Source organism: Bos mutus, chromosome 9, assembly GCF_027580195.1.
Source record: "Bos mutus isolate GX-2022 chromosome 9, NWIPB_WYAK_1.1, whole genome shotgun sequence".
Taxonomy (NCBI): domain Eukaryota; kingdom Metazoa; phylum Chordata; class Mammalia; order Artiodactyla; family Bovidae; genus Bos; species Bos mutus.
The window spans coordinates 22,676,937-22,683,104 of NC_091625.1; the positions used below are offsets into that span (position 1 = coordinate 22,676,937).

Sequence of the window (6,168 nt, forward strand, 5' to 3'; positions counted from 1 at the left end):
CAGTGGAGCCATTCCGGTCACATTAAAAAAACCCTACCTGTGGCTCCTTCCAGCAGCAATCTGCTTCTGCACTCACACCATCTCCCCTACTCAGTTCAAGCTCCTGGGCGATGACGATGAAACTAAAATGGGACTGGAAAATAATTTGATGGGGCATCACCAAACATGGTTGGGTTTTAGACATTTCAAAAGTTGATGCCAAAGTCAATAACAAGACCAGAGGATGAGTTCCTAGGAAAGGTGACTCTTGAATGGGAGCCGAGAAGTCTTGGATGGTTAGAGTGCCAGGGAGAGGATTCATGAATTATTAAAAAAAAAAAAAAAAAAAGAAGAAGAAGACAAATCCTGCTCAGAAAAGCCAGGCCACAAGAAAGCACCAAGAACCAAGAAAAACTGAGAGACAGGGACTTCCCTGGTGTTCAGTGGCTGGGACTGCAGGCTCCAAGGCAAGGGGCCCAGGTGTGATCCCTGGTCAGGGAACTAGATCCCACATGCCACAACAAGACTCTGCATGCCACAACAAAGACCGGTACAGCCAAATAAATAAATAAATGAGTGAATAAACAGTAGGGAAAAAAAAAAAAGATTGAGTAACAAATGGAGTATCTAAGATTTTAACATAGACAGTGTGCCCAGAAAGTCAACTTCAGGAAAATGCTACTGAGGGACATAAATGAGACCTCTGGGCCCAGTTGCCAGACAGTTTTAACCTGGAACCAAATAGAGAAGGGAGCTTGCTTGTTCAGGAAGCATAAGCACTGGGAAAGAGCAGTACATCAGGCCCTGGTAGACTGAATTATTGGATGGCTGCCCTGTATCCATTCCTTCCTTCATGCCTCCTAACCAAACCTCAGTTTCTTTCTCTGGATTTTTTCTTCCCCTACACAGCCTTGGAGAAGGCTGACCCCATCCCCAGGTCCTAGGGTGAGTCTTAGCTGTCTAAAAGCAATCCAATCCTCCTTTCCAGAGGTTGGAAAATTGTCCTTTGACCCATTGAGACCATGGACAGGCTTCCTGGGGCTTCTGCTAAAGCTCTGCTCAATCTTCTAGAAGACATTCTGGACATTCCTCAAAGACTGTTCTGTCTGATGAAAGGCCCAGAACTGCTGCCAGCCTGGGAATGAAGTCAGTCCACTCAGGGATGAAGAGCTGAAGAAATACATAGGGAGCAAGGGCCATGGAATGAGGGCCCTCAGAAGTCATTTTGCCTAAGATTTCCAGTTTCACAAGTCCATCAAATCCTTATGGCTGAAGCCAGTTTGATTTCTCTGCTTATGTTATAGGTGATAGAACACCTTAGAATAAAAGAAAGGGACATCCCTGGTGGTCCAGTGGTTAAGACTCTGCACTTACGATGCAGGGTATACAGGTTTGATCCCTGACTAGGGAACTAAGATCCCACATGCCTCAAGCCAGTGCCAAAAAAAAAAAAAAAAAAGAAGAGGAAGAGAAGAAGGAGGAAGAATTAGATATAAGATTTTTCTTTTAGATATAAGATTTAGAAAAACTATTGTAGGTTTGGGAGAATGGCATTGAAACATGTATATTAGGATATGTGAAATGAATCGCCAGTCCAGGTTCAATGCATGATACAGGACACTCGGGGCTGGTGCACTGAGATGACCCAGAGAGATCGTATGGGGAGGGAGGTGGGAGGGGGGTTCAGGATGGGGAACACATGTACACCCGTGGCGGATTCATGTCAATGTATGTCCAAACCAATACAATATCGTAAAGTAAAAAAAAAAAAAAAAAAAAAAAGTTCCTCTAAAAAAATAAAATAAAAAGCTTCTTTTCAAAAAAAAGAAAAGAAAAACTATTGTAATTTGCAATACATCAGTACTCCAGCCCAGATCCAGCTGACTTTGGAAGCCTGTCTGCCCACTCTCATCTCACACTGCCTTTCCACTGATGAGCAGAGACAAGCACACTCTTCACTGCCTGCCTCAGTAGGGTGTGCCGTGGACCTCCACATCAGCTGGAAAAATAGCTTTTGCTTGAGAGACAAAGGGCTGTACATAAGAGCAAGGGAAAGAGCAGGAATCCTGGAACTCAATCTTGAAAGAAAAACCAAGATCCTGTGGAGGCAGGAGAGGCAGAAACTGCTGGCTTCCGTTCTGTTCTCTGGCTTCTCTGGGTCATGTTTCACCACAGTGCATATCCAAGCAGGAAGGGTAAAGAAACTGCTTGTAACTCCTGTTCTAAAGGCCTTAACAGAAACAAGTCGATGGAGAAAATAAAATGCTACCAGTGGAGTCAAACTGGTAGAGAAATTGACTGAGTACACTTTGGTAAAAGAGCAAGGAAAGTTACACCCTTAACTTCATCTGTTTTTATTTTCCTACCCTTTAAGGTAAGTGAAATAAGGCATATATTTACCCCCTGTAAGTCATGGAAATTCAGTATGAACATGCCTTTTTAGGCACTATGTACTTTTTCCTTGGAAAATGGCTTATTAACTTCCTAGATAACTTGATTAACACAGACACTTTGATAATCCAACAGAACACTCTAAGATGGAGTTAATGGCTTCCCTGACAGCTCAGTGGTAAAGAATCCACCTGCTAAATACAGGAGATGTGAGTTCAATCCCTGGTTGCGAAGATTCCTTGGAGAAGGAAATGGCAACCCACTCCAGTACCCTTGCCTGGAAAATTCCATGGACAGAGGAGCCTGGCAGGCTACTGTCCATGGGGTCGCAAAAGAGCTGGACATGACTTAGTGACTCAACAACACCATGATGGAGTTAGCATAAGTAATACAGTTACTTGATACAGTAATAGGTGGAAGAGGTAAGATCATCTATTCTAGAATAGATTCTTTCCCTGCCCCGCTCAGAAGGGGACCTCCTACTCCCAGGGCAATGGAAGACAGATTCTGATTCTTCCAGGTCCTGATGGGGAGGTGGAGGCAAGGGAGGGCATGCTGCCCCTCCCATGAGGGCGCTCCCATCACTTCCCAGTAACAGAAGGTCTACATGCCACCACATGGCCCAGGATTCTCCATTGAAGTCTGTAACTTCGATGGTAAGTCACATGAGAAATAGTATCAGACACCATAACTCCCTCATCTGGAAATACCCAAACCTGGTTATTCTCATCGATCTTTTTTACCCCCTGGTCTTAGTTTCCCAAAAAGGGAATGATTGAACCCATGGGCTCAGCAGTGAAAGCCTACAGTCCTAACTCCTGGGTCACCAGGGAACTCTCCCTCCTTGAGCCTCCTAATCTGAATTTGTGCTCAACAGTTATCTGATCTTACTGTGAATTTGTGATAACAAACCTAACGTGGGTGCGATGCTGCCTGGCAATCGTGAAATATATTCCCTATGCAATTCACTCTTCCAATTACTCCCTTTTCTCTCCTTAGGCCTCAAACATTTCCTGCCCTCTTCATTCTCAACCAATGGCTTTGCCTCTTACTTCAGTGGGAAAATAGATGTAAACAGAAGAGAATTCCATATCTTCCCAAGATCAAATTTACCAATTTTTCATATATACCAGGTGGGTCTTAGGAAGCACTACTACAAACGAAGCTAGTGGAAGTGATGGAATTCCAGCTGAGTTATTTCAAATCCTAAAAGATGATGCTGTGAAAATGCTGCACTCAATATGCCAGCAAATTTGGAAAACTCGGCAGTGACCACAGGACTGGAAAAGGTCAGTTTTCATTCCAATCCCAAAGAAAGGCAATGCAAAGAATGTACAGATTACTGTACAAGTGCACTCATTTCTAATGCCAGCAAGATTATGCTCAAAATCCTTCAAGCTAGGCTTCAGCAGTATGTAAACTGAGAACATCCAGATGTTCAAGCTAGATTTAGGAAAGACAGAGGAACCAGAGATCAAATTACCAGCATACACTGGATCATAGGAAAAGCAAGGGAATTCCAAAAAATTCCTACTTCTGTTTCACTGACTACGCTAAAGCCTTTGACTGTGTGGATCACAACAAACTGTGTAATATGCTTAATGAGATGGGAATACCAGACCACATTACCTGCCTCCTGAGAAACCTGTATGCAGGACAAGAAGCAAGAGAACTAGACATGGAATAACAGACTGGTTCAAAATTCGGAAAGGAGTATGTCAAGGCTGTATTGTCACCCTCTTTATGTAACTTATATGCAGAGTGCATCATGCAAAATGCTGGGCTGGATGAGTTGGAATCAAGATTGCTGAGGGAAATATCAACAACTTGAGATATGCATATAATACCACTTTAATGGCAGAAAGTGAAGAGGATCTAAAAAGCCTCTTGATGAAGGTGAAAGAGGAGAGTGAAAAAACTGGCTTAAAACTCAACATTCAAAAAACAAAGATCATGGCATCTGGTCCTATCACTTCATGGCAAATAGATGGGGAAAATGTGGAAACAGTGTCAGATTTCATTTTCTTGTACAGTTTCAAAATCAATGCAGATGATGACTGTAGCTACAAAATTAAAAGACGCCTGTTCCTTGGAAGAATAGCTATGACAAACCTAGACAGTATATTAAAAAGCAGAGACATAATTTTGTTGACAAAAGTCCATATAGTCAAAGCTATGGTTTTTCCAGTAGTCACGTATGGATGTGAGAGTTGGACAATAAAGAAGGCTGAGCGCTGAAGAACTGATGCTTTTGAACTGTGGTGTTGGAGAAGACTCTTGAGAGTCCCTTGGACTGCAAGGAGATCCAACCAGTCAATCCTAAAGGAATCAACCCTGAATATTTATTGGAAGGACTGATGCTGAAGCTCCAATACTTTGGCCACGTGATGGGAAAAGCTGACTCATTGGAAAAGACCCTGATGCTCAGAAACATTGAGGACAAGAGGAGAAGGGGATGACAGAGGATGAGATGGTTGGATGGCATCACTGACTCAATGGACATGAGTTTGAGGAAACTCCAGGAGATAGTGAAGGACAGGGAAGCCTGGTGTGCTGCAGTTCATGGGGTCGCAAAGAGTCGGACATGACTTAGCGATTGAACAACAACACGTATTGCATGTGTGCTAAATTGCTTCAGTCGTGTCTGACTCTCTGCAACCCTGTGGACTGTAGCCTGCCAGACTCCTACGTCCATGGGATTCTCCAGGCAAGAATACTGGGGTGGCTTGCAATTTCCTCCTCCAGAGGATCTCCCTGATCCATGTCTCTTATGTCTCCTGCATTGATTCCGGCAGATTCTTTACCGCTCCATCGGGGAAGCCTCATATAACAACCATGCTTGTCGCCGGTTGGAATGACTGCTATCAAAAACTCTACAATGAATGCTGGAGAGGGTGCAGAGAAAAGGGAACCCTCTTACACTGTTGGTGGGAATGCAAACTAGTACAGCCACTATGGAGAACAATGTGGAGATTCCTTAAAAAACTGGAAATAGAACTGCCACATGACCCAGCAATCTGACTGCTGGGCATACACACCGAGGAAACCAGAATTGAAAGAGACATGTGTACCCCAATGTTCATCACAACACTGTTTACAACAGCTAGGACACAGAAGCAACCTTGATGTCCATCGGCAGATGAATGGATAAAAAAGCTGTGATACATATACACAATGGAATATTACTCAGCTATTAAAAAGAATGCATTTGAGTCAGTTCTAATGAGGTGGATGAAACTGGAGCCTATTATACAGTGAAGTAAGTCAGAAAGAAAAACACCAATACAGTATATTAACGCATATATATAGAATTTAGAAAGATGGTATTGAAGATCCTATATGTGAGACAGCAAAAGAGACACAGGTATAAAGAACAGACTTTTGGACTCTGTGGAAGAAGGTGAGGGTGAGATGATTTGAGAGAATAGCATTGAAACATGTATATTAGCATATGTGAAATAATAGATCACCAGTCCAAGTTCAATGCATGAAACTGGGCACTCAAAGCCGGTGCACTGGGACAACCCTGAGCAATGGGATGTGGAGGGAGGTAGAGGGGGAATCAGGATGGGGGACACATGTACATCCATTGCTAATTCATGTCAATGTATGGCAAAAACCACTACAATACTGTAAAGTAATTAACTTCTAATTAAAATACATTAATTAATTTTAAATAAAAACCAGGCTTGTCCTTATCTAGCCAAACCCTCCCCTTGTACACAGAATCTCAGCCCCTCTCATCTGCTCTTAATTATGCAAGAACCTCAAGGGGTTGGTGAGACTCCTGAAAATACA

The 6,168-nt window shown here is 43.0% G+C and overlaps 1 non-coding gene across 1 annotated transcript; it reads left to right on the top strand.

Annotated features, from left to right (window-relative positions):
- The first annotated feature begins 1,317 nt into the window (after window positions 1-1,317).
- Window positions 1,318-1,390, top strand: TRNAV-UAC (transfer RNA valine (anticodon UAC)). Its single transcript has one exon. It is a non-coding gene; the product is annotated as a tRNA-Val (tRNA).
- The last annotated feature ends 4,778 nt before the right edge of the window (window positions 1,391-6,168 follow it).